Source organism: Telopea speciosissima, chromosome 9 (assembly GCF_018873765.1).
Source record: "Telopea speciosissima isolate NSW1024214 ecotype Mountain lineage chromosome 9, Tspe_v1, whole genome shotgun sequence".
In the NCBI taxonomy this organism is placed as follows: Eukaryota; Viridiplantae; Streptophyta; class Magnoliopsida; order Proteales; family Proteaceae; genus Telopea; species Telopea speciosissima.
Window position 1 is genome coordinate 14,347,180 of NC_057924.1, and position 8,422 is coordinate 14,355,601.

Below are 8,422 nucleotides of genomic sequence, written 5' to 3' on the forward strand. Positions count from 1 at the left end.
ACCCTATAATGTTGGAGGTGCAGGAGAAGACTTGAAGTCCGGTGTAGGACAGTGTGAGCGATGCAAACCAGTTTCAGGGGAAGGGATTGCCCACGGAGAGAGAGAGAGAGAGAGAGAGAGAGAGAGATCGGTGCAATTTTAGGGACAAAATTGTCCAATTCGTAGCAGGTTATGTATAAAGGTTACTGTTTTGGCTATTTTTGTAATACCAATCTTTGCTGTTGATATATTAGTTAAATGAAAGATTAGATAGATAGTTTTGTAAAGTGAAACTCAATTGTAGTTAATCTTGTAATTTTCCCATATATTAAAAGGGTGAGACTTTTTCCGACCTGAGTGAGAAAAAGAAGGTTGTTTGATCGTGCCCCCTACGCCCAGTCACATGGGTGGCAAAATGACCATCCTACCCCTTGTATTGAATGCTTGGCCATGTGCTCCCATTGGCCCTTGTGCTGGTACAGGGGCCACATGATCAAGCAGCATTCTCTCTCCTAAAAAAAACCCATATAAGAGGCCGAATCTTGTAAGCTTGAATCTCACATTTCGGTGGTTCGGAGGATTGCTCATCTTGCTAGGGAAGCTAAGTTATCTTGTTGTATTGAAGAAAAACGTATTAGTTGTTCTATTTTAATTTTCTATTTTTTTTCTTTTTGTTTTAAAAAAAAATCTTCTCCGAGTATGAAGATAGAATCTCTTTCACTAATGGTAATGTATCACATAATTGGACTCTGGGTTCATCATCAATTCCCACCCTTATTGCTCATGGCCGAAATATCCTTCACTAGTCAATAGAAGGATAATGAGCGGGGAGAAATTAGAACCCTTTTCATTTGTATCTTATAAGATAAAAAGGTGTGGATTACAAATTTTTTTTAAAGCAAAACGGTGCTTTGTGTCACCCTTAAAAAAGACTTTGCAACAGTTGAGAAAAGAGTTATACGAGAAAAGGCCTTTCTGAGCCAATGGCATACACTGTGCTTCCTCATATGCCATTTTTCATTGTTTTTTTCTCTTTCCTTCAATAAATGAATAAATAATATTTATGTTAGATAATGGAGATTACCTGCTAACTTGCTTGTTCAAAAAACTATTTCCCCCCCCCAAAAAAAAATGGGAGAGGGTTTGCTACACGGGTAGTGTACAATTTCATGCCTTGGAGGAGGGGCATTATGGAAAAACAAAAAAAATAGAGGTGTATATGAGACATCTTATAGGGGATAGTCCTACAATAATCTGAGTCTTATGAGGGGTGCCTGGATGCAATTTTGAAATTAAATTGACATTGTACAAACATGAATGAATGTGTGCATGTGTGTGTGGATACATGTGTATTTGACTTATTATTCTTTCCAATATTTGTTCTCAAATTTTTTTTTACATCAATTGGATTTGTGTGTGTTCTTCCAAAATTTATTCTCTTCTTTTCATCAAATTGTATTGAGGTGTCTGGTTGGAAGGGAATGAAGGAGGGACATAAAACTATAATGTTTGTATAAATAATTTCAAAACATTTCAAATCTAGTTATAAATTACTTTACAAAAATAAAATAAAGTATAGAGGAATTTTTTTTTTTGCTAGAAATGGAAAAGGCTTTACACACTACTAGTGGTCTAGTGTATACAACAACCCTTTCATACGGTCTCATACCCTTTCATATTTTGATGAAGTCACTTTTCGTTTTATTTCAAGGGAGGCCAATGCTTTGGCGGATACCTTGGCTAAGAGGGCACAGTCTGTGGTGGGAAGGACTATTTGGCCTACTTATGATCCCTGTTTCTCTGTGTCACGTCACATTGATGATAGGCGTGTATCCTGTTTCTATCAATAGATGTTCTTTCTATAAAAAAAAAAAAAACGACATGTAAGCTCTCTTATTTACATACAGTGCAACATCCCCTCCCCTGCTCCCATTGGCATAACGTGGGAGATTCCATCCCGACAACGTGTAACCTGTCCAAAGTATAATTATCAAATGGGAAAAATATTTTCATGTAACCAATGTACTGTAAATTCTCTTAGATGGTTTTTTTTTAATAATTATTTTAAGAGATCTAAGTAGATCACTAAGTCAATGGTTACAAAAAGTCTTCTTTTTTGAAACAAATGTCATTTTCCTTCCCTTCCTTTTACTTGCAACCAAAGGGAGCCCACTCTTACGTCCATTTAGGTGACAACATCCTTGCTTTCGTAGGCCATCACTAATGGAGTATGTTTCCGGTTAGGTAAAGATTAAATACAGTTTTAGCAGCTTGAATTAATATAATGTGCAAACATTAAACAGAGGAACAAGCACTAGTGGTCTAGTGGTAGAATAGTACCCTGCCACGGTACAGACCCGGGTTCGATTCCCGGCTGGTGCAAGTTTTGCGGGGATAGCTCAGTTGGGAGAGCGTCAGACTGAAGATCTGAAGGTCGCGTGTTCGATCCACGCTCACCGCATAGAATTATTATATATTTAATAAATCCAACTATGTTTATAACATGTTTCTCTTTTTATATTATTAATTCATCAACCCCTTTGTTTTTTTAAGTCAATTATACTCACCAAACCTATTCCCTATGCTTCTAATCCTAAAATTTTATCTAATATATTATGGGAAAAAGATCCCTATGATGTTAGACTGGGGATTCCTTTGACACCCTCATACATAATGAGTCGTGAGATTCATATTGGTATGATGTTAGACTGGGGATTCCTTTGACACCCTCATACATAATGAGTCGTGAGATTCATATTGGTCGACAAAATGTGGGTCCTCTATTGAAGGGATCTGAGTCTCACTTTCTTGTTGGTGTGATTTTTCATCTTGACATCGTGAGAAACCATATGCCCATTTATTATATAGGTTACGGGGAAGTTTTATGTAGATGGACTCTTTCCATGTATGATTGTGTTTTTTCTATTACATGGCAACTTAATAGCACCAATTGCAAAAATATTGGGTAGGTCAGTCTCCACTCATGTAGCAAACTTAACCTAAACACATCTTGAAAGAAATAGGATGTTGAGTCAAGTTCAATTAGGCTCCATTTGTTTGAAAGAAAAAATTAAAAGGAAAGAAAGTGAAAATTTTCAAACTTATAAAGGAAACTTTGGTCAATTAGGCTCTGTTTGATTCAAAGGAAAAATTAAAAGGAAGAGAAGTGAAAAAATTTCAAACCTAAAAAGAGAACTTTGATAATTATTACTCGACACGATTATATAAACACTTAATTTTCTTACTACATCTAGTAACAATACCTTGTAAATGTAATTTTTATTTTACTTCCCTAATCCAATGAATTAATGCAAACTAAAGTGGATTTTGATAACCAAATATGGAATGATTTGGAATGGTAAAATAATCGTGTAGAGTAATTATTACAAACGTTCCTTTTTATGTGTGAAATTTTCACTTCACTTTCCTTTAATTTTTTTGCAACCAAGCGAAAACCTTAGGGCTACGTGTCCTATGGAAATAGCTCAATAAGGGCTAATTTGTTTAAAAGAAATAGGCTTGATTAGAACTGAGCATCCTAAGGAAATGCCTTACTTATAACTAGGGAAAATTACACTACCATCCCCTGACGTTTGTACTAAATACAGAGCGATCTCCTGTGTTTCTAAATTATACAGCCACACCCCCTGAGTTCCTACTCAGTTAGTTAGGCATTACGGTGTTGGTTAAGTTTGTCCTTAAATGACTAATATACCCCCTTTCAGGGTGTGAGCTTACCATTTTGCCCATAGGACATCCCTAACTTCACACCCTCTTCCCCTATTACTCGAATCTTAAAAAGGGTTTAGGGTTCGAAGGAAGAGAATCGTTGCAGAGAAAGAGATTCTTCATGCGGCATATCAGATTAAACAAATCTCAGATCTCCATAATCTCTAAATGGGTTTCTCTCCAAGACTCGGAACATAAAAATTTCATGGGGCATAGCAGATTAAACAAAACCCAGATCTCCACAATCTCCAAATTGATTTCTCTCCAGCACTTGGAAGTCAGAACAAAAAAATTGGCATAAAATAAAGCAAAAAATAAAGAGATCCTCTCATTCACCATTCAAAACTCTCACAACCTTAACTGGGAAATTTTTCAGTGCCCACCAATATATAATAGATGAGAACAAAAGAATGGAAAAAATTAATAAATACAAAGACTGAAACCCTAGAATCGATCTTTCCTTTTACTTCTCAAATACGTGATTACAAAGAAAATAAAACATCTTGGGCTCTTGGCACAGACGAAGGAAGTGAAACTCGCTATGACTATTCTCTGATTCTTTCTACTCTACAGAGACGAAAAGACACAGCTTTCCTTCCACAATCTGTTTTCTCCTCAATCATGAACGAATCTATGAATCTTATTCATGATAAAAAAAAAATAAAAAATGAGGGTTTAGGGTTCAAAGGAAGAGAACCTGTTGCTTCCCTGATGTGATTTATATGCCATGAATTAACGAAGGAGCCATGAAGAATCTCTTCCTCTGCAATGATTCTCTTAAACCTTCGAACCCTAAACACTCTTTCTGATTCGAGTAACAGGGGAAGGGGGGTGTGACGTTTGGGATGCCTTATGGGCAAAAATGGGAAGCTCACACCCTGAAAGGGGTACATTAGTCATTTGAGGGTAAACTTAACCAACACCGTAACATCTAACTAACGGAATGGGAGCTCAGGGGGTGCAACTGTATAATTTAGAAACATAACGAATCGCTCTGTATTTAATACAAACATCAGGGGGTGACAGTATAATTTTCCTTTATAACTAATATATCCTGAAAAATAGAAAATAAACACCAATCATATATAATCATTAATTCATGCATAAAATCATAGGTGTCTCCAATTCTCTATGCAAAAAACAGTGTTTCGAGAGACAACAATCTTGTTATCACATACTTTAACATGGAATGAATTAACTAATTCTCAAGAATTTTAAGGTTGTGTTTGATATGTATTCTTGGAATGCATTCTTGGTTGATTTCACATTTTTAGATGAAAAAAAACAATTATTTTTATCATTTGAGAATGCAAAATCAATCTAGAATACAAAACAAACAAAACTTAAATTTCTACTCAATCTTTAAGGTTAGAGAAGTCACAAAACAGGTGAAGTGACTTTTGGGCTTTGATACTAGTCAATCATCTGATTCCTAGGCCAACACAGACCAGGTACATTATGCAAACATGTATTGGTGTCTATGTGAATTTGACACCTTAGTGGATGTTGAGTGAGGTTCACATCATTCAGGGTATCAAAAATATAAAATTAAACCTTTAAAATAAAAAGATTTTTTTTTTGGGACCTAATAATGCTTACCAAAAAATCTGAATTTTGGACATAGAAATGTTTATCAAACAATCTGAAACAACATTCTTATTTTTATTTTTATGTCATAAAAATAAAAAAATTCATATTTTTATACACCCTGATAAAGCATTTAAAGGAGATTAAAAAGTCAATATAATTAAAGAGAGAGGGTTTTACCCATGATTTTAGTGTATGGTATCGGATCGGGTATCGGTCACTTGCAAAACAGATATGATTCCGATATGGTATCGATATGGATTGATCGTATCGGATAAAACTGCCCTTGATTTCCCTTAAAAGCAGAGGATTTTTTTTACTATTTTACCCCTTCTCTGTACTGTGTCACCGATATAGTATCTACACAGTATCTGCAGTTTATCAAGATCCATCATTGCCAAAACCGTTATATATTGTCTGATATGGGCGGTACAATACCGATACCTCAAACCATGGTTTTCCCCAACCGAGTGAGAGAAAGAAAAAAAAAAAAAAAAAAAAGGGAAAATTACAGTACCACCCCCTGAGGTTTGTATCAATTACAGCGCCACCCCCTGTATTTTCAAATCATACAGCTACATCCCTTCAGTTTTGATGATTTGTTATAGCCAGCCCCATTCCGTTATGTCATTCATGTTATGTTGCAAGGAGATGGTAATTCATGACCTAAAATGACTCATTTACCCCTAATAGTTATTTGAGTTTTCCACACCCATCCCTGCCCTGTTATTCGAACTAAGGATCTTCCCTCCCGTTTTGGTTCTCTGCAACTTCAGAAGAGGGAGATGTATACAGGGAGGGTTCATCGCCATCCCATCCCTGCTACATGATTTGAGAAGTGTGTGACCACAACCTGCGACAACAACCTGCGACCAGAACCTGAGAACTGCAACGTTGGAAAGCCATCACCGAGATTTGCAACCTGCGACCATAAGGAGGTAATCCCTTCCCTTTTTTCATTTCTGATGCTTCATGGCAGCAAGAAACTTTTAAGGTTCTTATTTGTTGCATCCAAGTATGTCGATTTAGTGTTTTGAATCCAAACATTTAGGGTTTTTTCACAGAACAGAGGAATCGCATAGCACTTCTCCCCCCCTTCCAATCCTCTCCTTACTCCATCTCCGTGGTTGAACAAAGAATTCCTCTGCATCAAGTTTTTATACCAATGACTGATATATGCTTGGTGGTACCATTGCAATTTTTGAATTTAAATTCATTATATTATTTGATGAATCCGACAAAAAATCTTACCCTTATATGGCTCTACTACTGAGATTGTTTGTTTCCCCAGCCAGCTACATACAAACACAAATAGTTGGTCCATTGCAATTAAGAATGTAGCTATGTGTAACCCAGATGCAAACTATGATGAATGATTAATGGTGGACCACATCAAATTCTCTCTTTCTTATTCACATTATAGGCTTGCACTGGACCCCTCTTGGAGTTTGATCCAATTTTTAGCAATTTGTTTTGTTTAATACACATTGTCTTTCTAGATTATGGATTCCAACTAAGTGGTCCACACCTTTCCACATGGGGGAACCAAATTAGACTTTTTTAGTCAGTCCTATTTCATTCTTTTTGCTCAAACTTATTAAATCTGAACTCATTGACCACTAATTTTGTTAAACTTATTAAATCTGACCTCCCTGAACACTTTATGACAAGAAGGATGAAAGATTTAGGATTTTGATGTTCTAAAGAGCTGAAGCAAGCAGCCTGTACCTCCTTATGCTCTTCCCAAGGAAATCAATGCAGCCTGTACCACCTTCACTTCATTGGTTTCATCGAACTCAGCTTCATATACCTCCTGGGCTTTCTTTTCTTGCTGTAATGGTTGGATCTCTTCCTGCCTTGGAGGCTCAAAGGGTTCAACACCACAAGCACCCCAAATGAGATTCTCATCTAAAAACCCCCGAACCCAGATGGAATTATTTTAGCTGATGAGCCACATGCTTGATGGGTGATGACATAAGGAGAAAAAGCCATATAAATGGCAAGTCTATTCAATTTGAGCAAGATTTTATCTAACAACCGAAAAAAAGAAATAGCTGAGGCTCATCAGCTAAAATAATTCCATCTGGGTTGGTTGGATGCTGTTCTCTTGATGCTTGTTTGACCTGCACTTAATCAATAAATTGTGTCAGATATCTCATTTTTTTTCATGCTAATGTGATTAACCAAATATCACTGTTCGATATCTGAAGTACTGGTCAATCGCTTGAACAATCTCAAATATGATCATTGTTCGATACCTTGGTAGCATGGAGGAAACTCACATATTAATGGTTGCCTGTACTGTTATTTGTTTTCCTCTCATGCACAGCAACGAATCTGTAAATAATGTAGTATATCTTCTCGTATCTAACTTATGCATTTTGAGATATCTCAAGGGACAATTCCTTCTCTGTAAATGTCTTTCACTTCAATATATTTTGCATGGTAATATAACTTTCCACTTTCAATAAAATATTGGAAGGGATGTTAGTGGAATTTCTTCTTTACCCTCACAAGTCAGCATTTTCATGGATTGGTTCCATCGAACTCAGCTTCATATACCAATCCTTGTGCAATCAGTTTTGTCTTAATGCATGAGTTCCAGAAATTATTCACCTCATTATCTGTTCTTTCTGGTAGATGCTTAGCTATCTAGGCCCATCTGTGAAAAATAAATAAATTAAGGAACTTCATCTGATGAGAAATCGGAAATGCTGAGAAATTTGATGGGTTGGGATTTTAAAGAATTTGATCACACAAACAAACCTGTTGCCTATTACAAATGAAGTCATCTAGTTAATTAATAATTTTCTTCAAGCTAGCTGTAATAAATTAAGGGGTTTAATTGGTTTGAGGTTGCAGGGCTGCAACGTGTGGAAAGAGTTGCAGACTGAGATGGATTAACTACCTAAGATCAGAGCTGAAAAGGGGTTCTTTTTCTGAACAAGAAGTAAGAACCATCATTGATGTTCATAGAATTCTAGGCAATAGGTTTGTTTGTGTGATCAAATTCTTTAAAACCCCAACCCATCAAATTTCTCAGCATTTCCGATTTCTCATCACATGGAGTTCCTTCCCTTAATTTATTTATTTTTCACAGATGGGCCCAGATAGCTAAGCATCTACC

General features: G+C 36.2%; 2 non-coding genes across 2 annotated transcripts; both read left to right on the top strand.

The window, feature by feature from the left end:
- The first annotated feature begins 2,290 nt into the window (after positions 1-2,290).
- On the top strand, positions 2,291-2,361 carry TRNAG-GCC. Its single transcript has one exon. It is a non-coding gene; the product is annotated as a tRNA-Gly (tRNA).
- Positions 2,362-2,367: 6 nt separating this feature from the next.
- On the top strand, positions 2,368-2,440 carry TRNAF-GAA. The gene has a single exon. It is a non-coding gene; the product is annotated as a tRNA-Phe (tRNA).
- The last annotated feature ends 5,982 nt before the right edge of the window (positions 2,441-8,422 follow it).